At 57.4% G+C, this 17,870-nt stretch overlaps 1 long non-coding RNA gene across 4 annotated transcripts in view; it reads right to left on the bottom strand.

Moving 5' to 3' along the window:
- Window positions 1–17,870, bottom strand: part of LOC139440317 (uncharacterized) — a 175,093-nt gene that overhangs the window by 99,355 nt on the left and 57,868 nt on the right. For 3 of the 4 annotated variants that reach the window (XR_011650469.1, XR_011650467.1, XR_011650468.1), the window contains exon 2: window positions 11,300–11,475. This is a non-coding gene — a long non-coding RNA (uncharacterized lncRNA). Of the gene's footprint in view, window positions 1–2,433; window positions 2,593–11,299; window positions 11,476–17,870 lie in introns of those variants that run through there. The other variant, XR_011650470.1, reaches the window with a different exon arrangement.

Genomic DNA, 17,870 nt, shown 5'->3' with positions numbered 1-17,870 from the left:
TCAGGGCGACATGGCTATGAAGCTGGAGGGGCAGCAAAGACAAGCAGGGGACGGTGACACAGGGTCAGCCTGAGAAGGAGAAAGCCAACGCCAACCCTGGACCAGAGGGACAGCAGACGAAAGTGCTTCCAGGGCCCAGGAACCAGGATCGCCCGGTAGGAGATGGAGTGAGTGACAGGTGGGGCCATGGAAGAGACAGCTGCGGCAGATGGCCGGCCGTGCCCCCCAAGCCAGACAGAGGGAGGAGGCATGCTTTCCTCTCCCTTCCACCTGCCCTCCCGCCTCCCGGGAGTGCCGCCCAAGGCCAAACCCAACCAGAGCCAGTTGCCAAGGAAACCTGGGGACTGGAGTTGGCAGGGCCAGCCTCTGTGCTAGCAAATGCAGCACAAGTGGATCAGACAAGAAAAGGACGAATGACAGCCACCCAGACACTCTCAGACTCCTGCCTGGCCCCCTGCGCCCCCAGATCCTGCACAGCTGCAGAGTGCAGCTGAACCCACCTCTCCTCAGGAAGCCTGGGCTGCTGGTTCGGGTGGGGCCTGACCTCCATCCCCCTGGCCTTGGTCCCCTTGCCCACCTGGGGTCAGGGCGGGATGCCCTCACCGAACTCTCCCCAACCTCAAAGATGTCCTAGCAGCTCAGCAGGCAGCTGTCACAGCTGAGCACTAACTCTGATGTCCCCTTTTGCCCTAAACTCCCCGACTGGGTTTATTTCCAATAAAATCTTTTTGTTCCCAAATGAAAATTCCCAGGCCCTTTCTTGGGGGAATGAATATATGCTGCTGCTGCCGTTACATGGCCGGCCGCTCCCATGTGACTGCGGGGGCCCGGCCTGACCTGGGAGGGGAGGGGAGCGGGGAGCGCTCCCTCTCACTGCCTCCAAAGCCTCCCTCTGAGACCTGCATTTTTAGAGCAAGAGACCCAGAGGGAAAGGCCTTTACTTCACTGAATACAATGGGATCGTGCCCTTTCCCCGCCCTGCCTGCCCCAAGCCTGCCCCCTCTGGCCTACAAGGTCAGTTTTCTCCGACCTTCCTTTCCCAACACCAGGCGACCCAAGAGCTGCATTTTTAAAGAAGAGCCCCAATGGAGTCACCTCCAATCCTACTACCCCTCTACTGTCTCCCAAACTGACCCCCAACATCAAAGCCCGAGGGAGGAGCCGCTGGCGATGGCTCACCCCAGCTGGCTCATGGGGACTTGGTGGTCAGTGACGTCACACTAATAGCCTGAAATTGGCCGTGGCAGGAACGTTTAATCAGCACACGCTGCAGACCAAGGCTTTTTTCCTTCTTCTTCCCCCCGGAGGGCCGGTTGTTTGGCACTCACCAGCACACCGCTGAACTGGCCTTCGACATTTGGGGTGTAAGTGGCCCCTGCTACCACCAAGCCCAGCCTCATGTCCTGCCATCCCCTCTCCCCCACCGCCTCCCTCCAGCTGTTCACCAAACCCACCAGGCCCTCCAGGCCCGCCTGCCATGGGCAGGCTTCCGTCCTGAGTCCAGATCCAGTTGTGCGACCCTGAGCAAGCCGCTTCCCCTCGCTGTCGCCTCACCAACCCCAGGCTGACAGTAGCCCTGGGCCATGGCGAGCAGGAAGGAGAGCTGGGTGTGACGAGCTCGGCACAACATGTGCTCCAGTGATGTGCTCAGAGACAGGGCCACCCCCTCTGCCGAGAGAGACTCTTCTGTGCCTGCGGTTCAGCCTAAATCCCACCCTCTTGGTGAAGTCGGACCTGTGAACCCACAGAATTCGCCTGTTCCCTCCCGGCAGCCCAGCCAGGGACCCGCGGCTCAGCCACATAAGACCGGCGCACCCTGTGAGAACAGAACAGCGCAGGCAGCTGTGGGGTGGGGGGTGACTTGTGTGCAGTTCCCAGGAGAAGCAGGGTTACAGGACTGCCGAAGCTCCTCACCCACAGACCAGGGAAACCTGTGCTCCCTCCCTGGCTAAGGCACCCCTGCTCAGGACGAGGACGCTCCCTCCCTGCCTCGTGGGCACCCACAGACACAGCCCGAGAGAGAGCAGCAGGAAGCAGAGGCACGATATGGGCAAGTAGCCTCATGTGAACTTGGGGTGAATCAGTCTCAGACAGCTCAGCTCCAACCGTCAGCCCATCTGCAAAAGTGAGGGAAACTTCTAGAAGATGGCACGCCCATTGGCCCAGCGCAAATGTACCACCTGGCCAGTCCACGGGAGCTCTGTTCTCTGTGGGAAAGGCAATTCTACACTCGCTACTTGCCCCCCTGCCAGGCTTGGACAAGGCGCTAAGCAACCTGAGAGGGACTGACTTGACTTAGCACTCTCAGGAGGTCAAGAACCTGGGCTGTGCCCACCTGGCTTCCTGGCAAAGCTTAGGAAAGGTCGAGTAAGGCTCCACTTTCCGGTGAAGAGCCCAGCAGCTGGTTATTAAGTGTCATCAAGCATCACTTACCAGTTGTGGCCTCGAGCAAGGAGCCTCCCTGGGCCCCAGTTCCCCCCTCTGTGAAGCGAGGGCTGGACAGTAACCCGTCCTGAGGGGTTGTAAGCAAAGAAGCGCTTCGAGCAGTGTCAGGCACACAGCAAGCGCTCCGTAAGTGCTAGCTAAGTTACTGCATCCATTACCCCATTTGACACAGGAAGAAACGGAGCTTTAAAAGGGAACCCAGCCCTGGCCGGAGCGGCTCAGTCGGTTGGAGCATCGTCCCATAGACGGAAAGGTCACAGGTTCAATTCCTGGTCAGGGCACACACCCAGGTGTGGGTTTGATCTCCAGTCGGGGCACACATGGGAGGCAACCGATCGAAGTTTCTCTCTTACATCAATGCTTCTCTCTCTTTCTTTCTCCCTTTCTCTGTCTCTGAAAGCAATGAAAAAAAATGTCCTCAGGTGAGGATAGTAATAAAATAAAAGTAAACGGGAACCCAGACAGGCAGCCTTTGGAGTTTCATCCGGCAGGATCAAATCTCCAAGGGAAACCCTACAGCGGAACTCAGGCCTAGAACCTCCAGAAGGGAGTGGGGCTCCATCCCTTTCACCTCGAGCGAGGACACCAGAACAGGGGTCAATGACGGGGACTGTTTGAAGCCAGGTGCCGAGTCTTCCACCACAGGTGCCACTGCTGGGCCGGCCTGGTCCACCCTCTCTTCTGCCCCTCTGTGGCAGTAAAGCTTCAGCACGACCCTGCTCAAACTCTACTTATAGCATGTAAATTGCAGAATCTCAGGTTTACAAGGAACTTTAGTGACCATCCAGGTCCACAAACTCCCTCAAAACTTCGGCCAGGACACTGCTTGGTCACCTCCAGTGACGGGGAACTCTGTACCTGCAGAGGCCATGCATTTCACTGCAGATGCACCCTGAGAGAGGGCAAGGGGAAATGAATGACGGGGCCATTGGAGGCTGGGCCCTGAAGGCCGACTCTGACGAGTTCTCTGAGGATCCTGAGGGGGGCACAGCCTCTGACCTCCCAGCAGCTGGCCCCCACCTGAGGAGTTCAGTTACCTCAGGGGATTGAGGGCACTTCTGGGAAGCCAGGCTTGGGCGAGGAGATGTGGAAACAGGTGAGCCACGAACCCACTGGTTCCATGCCACTAGGCAACAGAAAAGAAGAGAGGGTGGCCCCGGGCCGGCCCAGCAGCAGCAGTAGCTGGCAGCAGAAGCCGCCACAGCAGCCGCCGCGGAAATCAAATCGCCCAGATAATGAGCTGGGTTCTCGCAGAGACACCAGCTAATGAAGGCAGCACAGGAAGCCCCATGTCACGGGCCCAAACTGTTTATACAAGTGGTAAAAGAACATTTCAAAAGAAAGCGGGGAAGCCTGAGGAAAACCCTCGGCCACCCTTGGTAAATGATTTCTGAAAATCATGTTAATTTGTTTTCTGGAAGGTGTTTGAAGTCTCTCCGTGTACCCTTTGGGCAACTTTAATTCCCCCTCCTAATCCTCTATTAAACCTGATGCTCACCAGCCCGGCCTGCTGAGGGGATTGTGATTTTTATTCTTCATTACACAGATATATGCCTGGGCCCAGGTGTGTTCCTCGGCTTTTATGGAAACTAAAAGGGCGCTGTCGGCCACACTTCTCCAAGATGCCCTGAATGGCCCCACCTTCGTTAAAGCACTAGGGGACTTAAAGTGAAATTTAAAGGGCCGAAGCCTTGTAACCTTGCAGCCGGAAACGAATGGGTTTGTGGGAAAGTGTGAGACACGACTCTGGGAGGGGCGGTGGTGGGGTCACCGTTGCCAATGCATGGGACCCCCAGGGGCCAGCTCCACCGTCTCGGTGGGGTTCAGCAGGGGAGGTAAAGTGATAATTATCATCATTGTCATCGCCAGCAGCAGCAGGAAGCTCCTCTTCTCAAACACCCACTATGTGCCGGCTGTTCTACTATACGCCTTCCACACCTCGACTCCTTCAACTCAGCAGCCCTCTAAGGAAGGTACTGTCATCAGCCCCATTTTGCAGATGAGTAAACTGCGGCATCGGACAGCCAGGTGACTTCCCTAACTAAGGTCCCACTAAAAAAATGGTAGGGACAAAACCAGCACACTAATAATGAAGACGATGATAGCTGTTGAGTGCTGGTGACGCCCCAGACGCGGTTTGTATGCCCTCTCCCTCTTAGCTTCCACCAAAAGCCCGTGAGGTGAGTCCGTTATTAACCTTACTTTGCAGATGAGGAAACCGAGGCTCAAAGAGGAAGCTAGGGCCTCTGGCTTGAACCCGGGTCAGAAGACTCAGAGCCTAAGCCCTCAGTCTTCTCCCTCTTCCTCCACAAACCAAAAGCACGAGCCCCAGCCAGAGGACTTTACCGCAATCGCACAGCAGATGTGACGAGGCAGCACGCTGGCCGCTGGCCCTTGAGTCCTAGTGACTAGGGCTCCAGCGGCTCAGCTGGGGAGAGAGCCCTGTGGGCTAAGGTAATCTGGGGAGGCTCCCTGCAGGAAGGGGACAAGAGGAAGGCAGGTAGAGGAAGAAGGGGCTGAATCACAGAGGACAGAAGTGGGTAAAATGGGGTGCACAGGTGGGAACAGACAAGTGTGCTCAGAGGCACGTGGCAGGTGGGCAGAAGGATGCAGGGAGAGGTCTGGTCTGGGGACAGACATCTGGGGGTCACGCAGCCGTATGCACAGTCCCACCAAATACACGCTCTTGCCTTCCCTTTCGTGAACAAAGCCTGAAAACAGTAGCATCCCCGCTCCTGTGCGAGGCCAGCTCCTTCCTCTGTCACAGAGTCCCACCTCCCGCGCCCTGGCAAAGGCGTCACTCCTGCCGATGTTCCCTCTCTCTTTGGACCATTAAACCTCTCCTCCCTCTTGGGTCATTCACACCATTATACAAATTTGCTGTAATTTCTCCCACAAAAACAACCCTGCCTTGACCCCTACATCCCTCCCAAGATGCCGCCCCGTTTCTCTGCTTCTTCTGGCAAACTCGAGAGCTGCGGAAATGCTGGGCGGAGCTGACGTCTTCTCCGTCCCCACGCCCAGGCTTCATCCCTGCCTCCCCTCTGGGCTGGCTCTTACCATGGTCTCCAGCAGTCCAGGTGGCCAAAGTGCTCTCTCAGCAGCCCTTCCCCCCAGGAGGCCGCCCTCCCCGGGTCCTCTCTCCCACCCCCGGAACCCTCCCGTTCCCTCTTGCTGGTTCCCCCACATCTACAGACTTCACTGTCTAAGGCCTCCGTCTATGAGCCCTTTTCTCTTCTCCCGTCGTCCACCGTCCCACCCAGGCCGGTGGCTCCAAACATCACTGCCACACCCGTGACACACAACGTCCACCCCTGGCCCCTGCGCTCCCCTCAGCTCCACTCTCGCAAGAGCCAGCTTGGTGTCATTGCTTTCGCATCCAACAGGCTCTCAGGCTCAGCAAGCCCCAAGCTGCACTTCTGGCCTCCACCCCCCGAGCCTGCTCTCCCTCTAAGGTTTTCCCCATCTCAGCAAGTGGCTGTGGGGCTAAGGGAGAGGGGGAAATCGGGAGTCTCTCTCAGCTTGAGCAACTGGGTGGAGGGAGGGCCAGTCCACCAGAAAGTCCTACCGACTCTACCCCCGAAACCCACCTGGGCCCACCCACCACCCTGCGTCCTCACTGCACACCCCCCATCGTCGTGGTGTACCTAGACCCCCGCACTGGCCTTCTAGTTGACCTTCCCACCTTTACCTTTGTTCCCTATGATCCAGTGTCCACTCAGCTCTCAAAGGGATTTTTTTAAAACACAAAGCTAAGTATGTGACTTCCCCAGGGGCCCACTGTACTTGGAATTAAACCCAGACCCCTAGACAATGCCCCATACAGACCCCATGATCTGAACTGTATCTCACCCATGTCTTCGTTCTCACCCTGGACCCCTAACTCCAGCTGCCTTGTCCAGTCTGCACTTCAACGCACCAGGCTTGTCCAACCCCAGGGCCTTTGGACCTGCCCTTCTGTCTACCGGTTAAGGCTCCCCCTGACCTCTTCCCAGCTGACTCCTCTCTCAGGTCACGGCTGCATTGTCACTTCCTCAGGGAAGCTGTCCCTGATGGCCCAGTGTAAGAGAGCCCTCCATCACGTTGCCCACTTTCGATGCCCCGCGGGGTACTTGTCGCACCTGACGACTTTCTTGTGTACGTGCACCTGTGTCTCCCCCCAGAATGTGAGCCCCAGGAGGGCAGGGACCTCATCCGTCACATTTGCTGCTGTACTCCCAGCCTCGGGACAGCACCTGGCTCACACCTGACACTTGGCCACCGTGGTGTGGATACCAGCTTCCTGCCATCTCTTCCTCCCTGCTCCCACAGCCACCCGAGATCCCCGAGAACTGGCCTTCCCCACGAGGCCCAGTGCCCACGAGGTGAAGATGAGGGACTAAGTCAGGACTTTGGGCTGGGAGGGAAGGGGAGAGAAGCACCGTGGCTGTCTTTTCCCTCCCAGCCTTAGTCACCTCCTGCTGCCCTGCCGTGAGCCTGGGGCCCAATGCCAAGCCAGCAGCACTGTGCTCGGAGCGCCGGCTCTGCGGCTGTGCAGGCAGGGCTCACATCTGGGCTCCTCACTATGGTCAGGGGCCCTGGGCAGGTGTCCTCACCTCTCTGGTCCTTGGCTGATTCACCCTGAAAACGGGGATGAGAACACCACCTTCCTCCGGGTCGTCAGGATCACCTGAGTGAGATGATCACTGCAGGGAGGGCCTGGCCCAAAGCACGTCTCCATCTCGATGATGGGGGCATGCTACTGAGACTGTCGGTCAGGACAGGGCCAGGACAGGGACCTGGGGAGGAGAGAGGCCCTACGCACGCACCTCCTGGGATGGAGGCCAAGTGTGGCCAGTCTCAGCACCAAGAGCTCAGCCCTCTCCGATGGGGAAACGGTGGTGCACCCAGACAGCGGGGTATCGCTCAGTGCTGAAAAGAGGTGACCCACCAAGTCACAATGAGATGGGGGACCCTTGAGCGCGTGTTACTACGTGAAAGGGGCCAATCTGAGAAGGGCGGTGTACTATGTGACTCTGAGTATGTAAAATTCTGGGAGAGGAAAAATTATAAAGACAATAAACCCAGCAGTTCCAGGGAAAGGGGAGGGAGGGACAAACAGGCGGCACACAGAGGAGTCTAAGGCGGCAGAGCTGCTCTGGGCGAGGCGATCTATAATCATGGGCACACGTCGCCGTCACTCATCTGCCAAGCCCACGCAGCGCGCTACCCCAAGCGTGAGCCCTAATGGACGCTGCGTGATGACGCCGCGCCAGTGCAGGTTCATCGGCTGCAACAGATGAACCGCTCTGTGGGGGGCTGTTGGCGGTGGGGGAGGCTCTGTGTGTGGGGGCGGGGGGCAGCGGGTCCACTGGAATTCTCTGTACCTTCCCCTCAATTTTGCTGTGAATGTAACACCGCTCTAAAAACTAGAGTCCACTAAAACAAAACAAAGAAAAGAAAACAGCACCCAGTCTGGTCCCCAGGGTTCCCTTTCTGATGCACATCTGGCAAAATGCGCCTGTGCCTCGTTATGCCCTCGGTCCACCGGGAAGCGAGACCCGGTCCTGATGCTGTGAATCCATGGCGCTGTTCGGACACTCGGCTGCACTTCATACCTGCTAAGCGTGAGCTCTCTTTACAGCCGTCCCGAAAAACTCGGGTCCACTCAGCCCCTCCCTGCCAGACAATGTGTTAGGGACTGAGCCCTACACTGGTGACCTGACAGGTAGCACCTGGGCCACGGGAAATGTCCACTTAGAGCCAGCCTCAGTTCCCGTGGTGCTGTGCCCCGAGATGTCTTGGCCTGAACACCCTTCCCAGAAACCAGTGCCACCCAGCCCATTCCCATGGTGCTTCCGGCCTGCCAAAGCATGTGCCCACACCAGCCCAGTGACAAAAGGGAAGGACTGCTGGCCCCTTTTTACAGACGGGACACAAGGGTCCGAAGACATGCAGAATTTGCCCAAGGCCACACAGAGGCGGAAGAGGCTCACTCGGCGTTACCCACCCATCCACCACCTGTCCACAGCAGCAGGCACCTCAACCTGTTCATTTCTGCAGAGGCCAGCCTGGCCCGGAGGCCTCGCGAAGCCAGAGCTTTACCCCAGGCATTTCAGCCTGGGCGGCACAGGCCTATGCCCCCATTTCCAGGCTGGTCTGTGATCGCTGGTCAAGGGCGAGCACTTGGGACACCTTCTCCCGACTCTGGGATGACCAGCTGACAATCCCAAGCTGTGAATGAAACGCGTACCCAGTGGCCCATGGAGCCGTGCTCCAGGGAACTGACCCTGGGAGGGCTGAGCCTGGCCAAACCGCGCCGGTGACGTGAGCAAGGGAATGCAGCAGAGAAGGGGCTGTTCCCAGGGGATGCCCTGCGCCCACGTGGAAGGGGTGGGGCCAGGCAGGGAGATCAGAGTCTATAAATCTTTGCAAGGTACAAGCACCCAAAACGGACAGAATTCCCTTCCCCAGAAGCCACGTGTTTTAAGATGTCAGACAGGACCGTGACCATAATTCACTTCGTGTCTACACACGAGAGTCTCACCAAGGTCGGAGGAGATGGCTGGACACTGGACCACTCTGGCAGCACAAGGGGACATAGGCAGGTCTGTCTGCCGACACACCTCAGAGGACCTCCTGGGATGGGGACGATAAAGAACCCATCCAGGCAGAGTCTGCAACATCCCAGATGCTGGGCTTCTAGGAAGTGCAGGGGGGATTGTTCCGAGCACTGCCCAAGAGTGAGGGTGAGTACCAGAGAGAGGCCAGCCACTGCCAGCCACCCAGAATCCTTGAGTTCTTCGTTCAGATGCCAACTGTGCAGCCCAGAGAGGGTCCGGGACCCGCCCCAGTCACACAGGCCAGGCGAGAGCCAGAGACAGGGCTTGTCTGGCCTGACGCACGCAGGGGCACCCTGCCCCACCGGCGGGGCCTCGCGCCTTCAGCGCACAGGGATGTGCCAGCTGCAGAGCGGCCTCCGGTGTTTGCGACAAGAGCCCTCTGCCTCACCAGTGGAGCCTCCAGCAGAGGGTCCTCGCTCCCCTAAACGTGCTTTCTCCAGGGCCGACGGCACAGAGCAGAGCGCATGTCCAGAGAAAGGGCAGGAAAATGGGTATAAAGTCACATAATAAGGTCTGATTTGCAAACAAAGGAAAGGAAAGCTCTCTCAGCCGTGGGGACCCACTGGGACAAGTCGAGGCGAGATGACTGAAGGCTTGGCGGGCCTTTTAAAGCTTTGTTTGGTCGAAATGTTTGCGCTTATTCTCAAAACTTCTTTGTCGCAGATAAAAGTTGTTCTCTAATTGGGTCATACATTTGGATTTCATTATTTTCAGAATGTATCCCAGACATCGAAAATTAAACACATGTCATCGGCCCCGCTCAGGCCTGAAAGACTTGTAACCAGGCAGTGACTTCGGCCCCAGCGCGATGCCGACTTGGAGCGCGCTGTAGTCATTAAAAGTTTTAAAACTCGGCTCCATTTTTCTCATTTCCTATAATGAGATCTCTTTCCCCTCCTTGAAATACTCCAATTCTACAAGGGTCAGTGGAAAGTCAAACCGGAGAGTGAAGCAAATTTAAATATGAAAAAACGGAAGAGTGAAATATGAAATCCTTCTCCCCCGAAACCCTGACCGAGAAGCCGAACCCCGGCTTCCACACAAAGGAGGGCGGGCGGTGAGGGCGAGCTGGAGAAGCCTGTGAACGCAGGCAGGGGATTTGGCTTCGGAAGCCCGACTGGCTTCGCTGTTCCTTTTCTGACAGGGATTAGGTTAGTGAGAACCCTCCAAGCCCACTCCAGGCGTCCTGGGGACGGTTAGGAAGAAAAGACAATTCTTTCTCGCCTCCTATCCTCATCTCGGGGCTCACCCCAAATGAATTTTTTAACTGGCATCCCCGGGTCAGAGAGCAGGGCCTGCCTGAGAGGCCCAGAGCCCACTGGCAGGTGCTTGTGGCCCTTGGGACAGGCCTGGGGGTGGGTGGGGCAGGGGTATCTGGACCTGGGGCTTGGAGGTCACATTTGGGGTCGGACCCACTTGGCCACATAAAGTCTTCAATATACCAATTTCTTAAGCAAAATGGAAAGAATTAAAGAGAGGCAGGGATGAGAGAGGTACAGAGACCAGAGAGGCCCTTTGCCTCTCCCATGGGACTCAGACAGGTTCTGGGCAGGGAGGCAGATCCCCCAGCAATCAGGCCGCTGCTCAGCTCCCCACTGTGCAGAGCTGGGTGTCTCTGCTGGGGGAGCCCAAGCCAAACAGCGCATGCCCACCCAGCTCCCGGTGACTGCACTCAGCTAGGCCCCGTTTTCTGCAGGCCCCGTCCTTCCCCAGACAGCCGCCCAGGCAGGGAGCTGACGGCCCGAGGGCGGGAGGACCCTAAACCGCCCGCCTGAGCTTCCCGATGCACACAGGCAAGCTGCACGCGCGTCCCCTTCCCCCAAGTAACTCTCTGTCCTCACTCCGCTGCTGCCGGCATCTGGCCAGCGCAACTCCTCAAAGATGGAAAACCAGCTTGCCTCCAGAGACTGGCAGCCCCTAGGGCACACAGCCCCAAACACCTGATCCAGAGAGGGGCTCAGGCCAGGCCCCAGGGAGGGACACGGCCCTGGATCTGCCTCCGTGGGGAAGGGCAGGACCCTTGATGGGGTCTGCCGTGTTCACCCCAAGCAGGGAGGCAAAGACACGCAAACATGTCAGAGGTCAAAGCCAAGGATCTCCTGTGAGGTGGGCAGGAGAGAAAGGGGATGGCTTTGAAACATAAGTGGCCTATTTGGGCCCTGAGTTGGACCTGCTTAGTATATTCCAAACATGGGGCGCGTCCAAACAATCCCCCCAAAGCCAGCTATAAGTTCACAGATGTGCTTACTTACCCTCCTGGTCTTGGTCCAGGTGACCTCTCTGGGCCTGGATTCTCCCATCTGCACCTCCGCAACTGGCGAACAGTGTCATCCCCAAGCTGCAGCTGGACGGCTTCGTGCTGGCTGGCCCTCTGCGCAGCTCCGCCCGAAGGCCTGTGCTCTCGGAGCTTGTCAGTGAGTCTGCTGACCTGCAAGGGAAACAGTGCTCAGCCCTCCTATGTGCCACCCCAGGGTCAACCCGTCTTGTTTCACAGGTGTGGACACGGAGCCCCAGGGAAGTAAGGTGGCCCTGCACAAGAAGGTCACCCATCAGAACAGAAGAGCGAGTGGTAAAAAATCACCATCCCGGAAAACTAGATTTTTGCCAACTGGTCCATTTCGATCCTCAGGGCTCCCTGAATTTGAATGATGTTAGCCTTTTCAAGCACCTTTAGCCCATGATCTTACAGTGAGCCCCACTCACTGTGAGATGTGCCGGGCAGGGGGGATGGAGGTCAGTGAGGTGAAGCAATACTCTAGCTCACCCAGAGAACCAGGGACAGGGGCCCAGGCCCACCTTCCCGCTCAGACCGCCTGCCCGTCAAGTTGGCGTTTCCACCCATCCACCTGACAGGCTGCACCTGCCAGAGGGCGGTACGCATCTAGGGTGGTACGCGTCTGAGATGGGAACATGGGGGCATGGTGGTGGGGGCGGGGGCGGAGGGAGAATTAGCTCAGCTCACTGGGGAGCTTGTAGACAGCGACAATTTATTCGTGGGACGACCAAAGGCCCTTGACGTCAGTTCTGAGACGTGGAGGGAGAGCCAGCTGACTGAGAAGACACCATTACTGTCAGGCCCCTGACCTGCTCCCACAGGCCTTTGTGGCCAGCTGATGCCACTGTGCCTCTGACAGGAGGCTAACAAAGCTCTCCTGGTACACACGATAAACTGAAGTCACGAAAGGGACAAATTAGCTGGTAATTATTTGCTTTACCAAAGGATTGGTTTTTTCTTTACCCCTGGGTTGTAATAAATAGCGAAAGCCCTCCTACCAGCATTTAGGTCTAATCCCACTCACAAAGACTCCAAGTGCCCCAGCCATTCCAAAGCACAAAGCAACTCCTAGGCCGGGACTTGACAACCGCCCTGCCTAAGGCACCAGGTGAACGGCTCGCGGCTGGTCTAAACACCGAACCTGCCCACAAAGATGACCCGGGCAGTGAGGGAACCTTGACCACGGGAAGGATGCCAAGGAAAGCAGACACGGGCTCCAAGACAACCCTCAGAGGGAAAGCTGGATAAGCTCTGGCTCCTGGGCAACCTCAGGGATAAACACTCCTTCCACAGGCATGGGTGGAGCACCTGCTGCATGCCAGGCGTTATGCTGGGTGCTGGGTGAAACAGGGAGCAAAACCAGCAGGGTTCCTGCCCTCCTAGAGCAGGATGGAAGGATGTCAAGGCCGGTGTCAATCAAATAGCCACGCCCACAAACGCCTAACTGTAAACTACCCTAGGGACTCTGAAGGAAAGGAACTCTGGTCTAGGAGAGCTTTCAGTAAAGGAACCTGAGCTAGCCTTTACTAAAAGGCTTTCCCACAAGTAACTGTTGAGTTCACATCCAAAGGATTAGTGACAGTTTATGAGGCAGAGACGGGTGGGCCAGAAAGTGGTCCAAGAAGAGGCGAAAGCATGTGTCAAGGCCCTGGGGTAGGAGGGAACATAATGAGTGTAAGGAACTGGAAGCAGGCAGCCGAAGTGGCTAGGGAGCCGGGAGCCAGGGCAGCACAACAGACAAGGGCTCCCAGGACGTGCCAGCGAGGGTGGTCCTTACGCAGAGGACAATGGGACACGCCTGGAGAGCGTAAGCAGATGAGGGCAAGGGTCAGTCTGTGTCTGCAGAGATGGCTCTGGGTGCTGAGTGGAGGGAGAGCCTGGGAGCACAGGGTGAAGGGTGGGCGGGCAGCCAGGTGGCTGCCACAGCTGTCCAGAGGAGAGATCAAGGTGACCAGATTAGGGGGGCCCCAGTGCTCATTGACAGAAATGGGGCAATTCAGGAGCTATAGCATATAAAGCTAACAAGACTTAGGGCTAGGTCAGGCAGATGTGGGGGGCTATGTCTGTGAATGGGTAGACAGAAATACGGGCCCTGAGGTGGGGGACCCTGGAGGAGGCGCCAGGTGGGTGTGCTGAGGTACCAGGGTCAGAGCAAGGCTCAGGCTCCTGAGACAGCCACGTGGGGACATGGAGGATGCAGGTGAGCATCCACGGGAGAACAAGGCCTGTGTACAGCATGGTCCCTTTCCAAGGGCTGTTCAGGGACAAGTCCCAGGACGTTGCACCTCTCTCTCCACAGCACTGCTCCTCCAGAATCTTCTCACAACCTCCCTATGAGATCACCCTGGAAGGTAGCGCTCTTGCCACAGAAGCCAGACAACTCCTTGCGTGAGGGAAATCTCAGTCTGTTCTCCCCTCAGGAAGCAGTGAGAGGAAATAAGCTTCCAATGGGGCAACAGGGATTAAGTGTAGACACTCAGGAGGACTTCCTGGCTCCGTGTGTGAGCCGCTGGAATGCGTTAGTAAGCAGGCATGTGGGCTCTCCTCCTCCTGGGGTCTCTGACACGGGGATGAGTTGCTTTCTGGGGAATACCTAGAACTCAGTCCTGCCAAGAAGCAGGGGATTGGACCTGGTTGGCCACTGACGCTCCCGGGGCCAAGGTAAGTGAGTCACAGGAGCCAGACTCCCCCGGTTGCTGCCAGGGCACTCACCAGGCACTGCCCACGCACAGCAGCAGAGTTCAGGGGCTTCACCTGAGCTCCTTCATTTGACCCTCACACCATGCCTGCCCGTGGGCGAGCAGGGGCCCCCGCGTGAAAGACTCAGACACTGAGGCTCAGAAGGGTCAGGCGACCTACCTGAAGCCACACAGGGAGGCGGGTACACTGGGGTTTGACCCCTTTGCTAGACACCAAAGCCCACACTTCTTTTCCCTTCTTCCCCGCCCCACCCCCACTCTGGCCTTTGCTTCTAGAGCTGAGCCTGGTGGCAAAGTGCTCTCGGAACCGCAGTAACGCGGGCTGCTGGCAGCGTCGCAGTGCAAATGGTAATGTCAGTAAATGGTTAGTTTATATATAATACAACTACAAAAGTTAAAACAAATATGTTACACAACTGCACGCACACAAGGGAGTTTGCTGCCCGTTATCAAAAGAAGAAAAAAAAAAAGACAGGGGGCACAGAAATCTGCATGAAACAGAGCTGTGTAAAAACAGATAAAAGGTAAAGCTTTGTGCCTATTTCCAAGGCATTCCGCACATTTTGCCAGAGTGCCTTTCAGAAACAGTGGCCATTTGCACCTAGCTCTGTATGAGGGCTCCCTACTCCCTCCATCCTCCAAGAAAGACACTTCTGATTTGTGAGCATTCTCACGTTCTTCAGCCAGGGATGATGCCAATGTAATTTACCCTGTTGCCCTTTGTTTTTACTATGCTTTAGGTTCCTTTCTAGAAACTGGACATTAATAAGCTGGTTTCCAAAGTTGTTTTAAGTCGGTCATTTAAAGGCAAAACAATCAAAGGGTCTGTCACCTTCGAAGACACTTCTTTGCAAGACTTTCGTCCTGCTCTCCATGGCGGACCATGCCCTGTGTCTGGGGACAACCGGAAGGGCCCTCTGAGGGGGAGCAGGTCTGCCCTGAGCTTGGGGCTCTTCCAGAGAGGTGGCTTGTGGCGAGCGGGTGGGAGCCCTCCTGCCACGCCAGCGTGGCCTTGGCCTCTGCCTCAGCCACCAATCACTCTCCCACCTTCTGGGCCCTAGAACCACCAAGACCTCGGCTTCCAGAGCTGGTGTCGCAGAACCCCAAGCAGACAGGCACACAGAGCCAGGCTGCGTGAAGCAGCTGCCCCTGCCTGGGGCTAGGGCTCACAGTCAGGGCAGCGCCCTTGCTGATGGGTCCCGGCACCCCCAGAAAGTGGCTTGCCCAGGCCAGGCTCGGAGAGGCTGGTCACCAGGCTTCTCTGCCAAACCAAGAGCCCATTCTTCCCTGGAAATGGGGCTTCTGAAGCCCCCTTCTGGCTCTTTCTCTCCACGAGTTGCCCAGCTATGCAAACAAAGGCATGTTTAGGGGAAGAACAGGCTCAGGTTTAATAACCCTCAAATCGGGCTCCACATGTGGCTATTGTTAGGCAGATTTAAACAGCAATTACAGAGGTACCTCCTTCCTCCTCAGCAACAATCTTGGCCCTTAATCCAGCTAAGACCCAGAGAGTTTAGGGCTGAGCTCACCGAGATGAAGGTACCAGCTTAAGCAGGGCCCGCTCCAGGCTGGGGGAGCTGGAATGTGGACAATGGCTCTCCCTAAATGTACCTCTTATTGCCAGCAAAAAAAAACCGGGGGGGGGGGGCCAGTAGGGGGCTGCCTGGCTGAAGCCTCCATGGTAGTTCACCTTCCAGAGAATTCACAAGGGAAGTCTGCAGAAATGTTTGGGAGAGAATTCTGAAAGAAAGACAGTGCGCCCCCACGTAAGCCGAGGCTCAGGCTGAGATTGGGTGGGGTGGACTTCCTCCCTCTGGAACTCTGCGTCCATAGGAGACAATCACCTCAGCTGTGTGTGCAAGGCTTCCCAAGGGCTGGCCAGAGTAGAAAACAAGGTTCCACAGGGGAACTGTCACTGGGGGGACAGCACTGCATTCGGAGGAAGGACAGGCCTCCAGTGACGTGCCTCCAAGACCCCACTGGCATTTCCACCCCCTGAACCTTTGGCTCCTGCTGGGTCCCCCGCCAGGGGTGCCCTCCCCACTCCCACTGCCCGAGTCCCTGCTTCCTGTAAGGTCCAGCTTTCCGGTTCCACCACTTCCCTGGAGCCCAGTCATCTGTGAGTGTACCCACACTGTCCATACAAGCTTGGGGGGGGTCACAGCTCATCCTCTGGGGTACCAGACCCTCTACCCCACCCAGTGGGGGAAGAGGCGCAGAGAGACACAGGCCGTGACTTCTCCCCGCTGGCTGGGGCTGGCCCCTGCAGGCCAGTCTCCACCTTAAAGGGAAGCCCTTTGTCCCTGGCCCCTTCTCACAGCAGAAGCCCTCCGAGTGGCTGCGGGACCCTGCTGTGGATGTGGCAGGACCTGGGTGCAGGCTGTGAGTGAGCTCCAGGCCCCTCCGCGCCCTGGGGCCCATGACCAGCTATGACTCAGCACCTCTCCCACTAGCCACCCTTTCAAGTCTGGATTTTCTCGTCCAAGTTTTTGGAGTATTAGCTGGTTCTGCTTTATCACAAAATAATAATGAGAACCATTTGGTGTCAACTGTCATCTTGGATAAAGGCCCGTTTTGCTGTAAAGCTGGGAAAGGACCTCAGCCAGCGTTCACCGAGAGCGCCTCCCTTCCAGGCAGGCACACCAGGGACAATGACTCTGGACGGCAAGGACCTGGGTCTGAATCCTGGCATCACCACCTGGTGGCTGTGTGACCCCGGGCAAGCCACTTCATCCTCTAAGCCTCCGTCGCCTCACCAGCAGAGGGACAATGACAGCAACACCAGGTTCAGGGGGTTGTCGTGATGGCTGAAGGAACAGAGCTCACGCACTAATTCTCCAGGTGCGGTGCTGGACCAGCAGCGCCGGCAGCACCTGGGAAGCTGCTGGGAGGGCCGGGTCTCGGGCCCCTCGCCAGGTCCCCCAAGCCCTGCTGAGCGGGACCGTGGGGCTGCCGGCCGGCTGTGCTGGCTCAGCCCTCAGGTGCCTGGGCTGCACTCTCCAGTTCAGGAGCCACTGAGGGGCTTAGCAGCAAGCAGCCGGTAAGCAGGCTGTCGTCACTATTTCAGGAATCACCGTCGGATTCTCCCCTCTCCTCAGGGATGGAAGAAGCTAAGTCACTTCCCCAAAGTCAAACAGCTGGAACCCAGGCAACGTGCCTCGGAGGCCACAGCCTTCCCCCAAGGCAGGTACAGAAAGGAGTGGAAAGGATCCCTCCAAAACAGGAGGTGCGGGGAGAGCTCCGCGCCTCAGGAATTAAGGCCATGGGATACACACACCCGGGGTCCCCAGGACAAAGCTGCTGGACCCACCTTCCCAGCACCAACAGTAGATACCTGAGCTACGCAGGGAAAGGCCTCTCTCCCCTTAAGCACTTTTTGGACACGAAACAGAAAATAACAATCGTCAGCTGCTCGAGTGACTGCGACTTTCTCTCCAGGACTCAACTTCTCCCTCCGCCTACAGGGGGAGCAACAAGCCCCCAGCCTCGCCACGGCACTGGGAGGTGCTGTTTCTCCTTCCGCACCCGCGGTTCGGGCTGAGGCCTCTGTGCCTTCCGTGCCTCGGTGCCGACCTCCCCCTCCGCCAAGGACGTCGTCTCCTGGGCTCACACGCCAGGGAGCCAGAGCGCAGTGTGCAGAGCACGCGCTACCAGTGCAGGCGGAACCGAACAAGCTGGCAGCCGGGAAGCGGTTCTGCAGAGAGCAGTGCTGGTATCGGGAAACCGCAGGGGACGCTTCCCCTGCTGCTGCTCTGCTTCCGTGGCCCGCCCTGTCACCCCAGGCTAGGGAGCCCTGCGGCTTCTCTGTTTCCAGAAGACGATCCACGATCCACGCCAAGTTTGCTCTGC

Source organism: Desmodus rotundus, chromosome 10 (assembly GCF_022682495.2).
Source record: "Desmodus rotundus isolate HL8 chromosome 10, HLdesRot8A.1, whole genome shotgun sequence".
Classification (NCBI taxonomy): Eukaryota; Metazoa; Chordata; class Mammalia; order Chiroptera; family Phyllostomidae; genus Desmodus; species Desmodus rotundus.
Note: the sequence above shows the minus strand (reverse complement) of the source record. Positions and strands in the feature narration are given on the sequence as shown.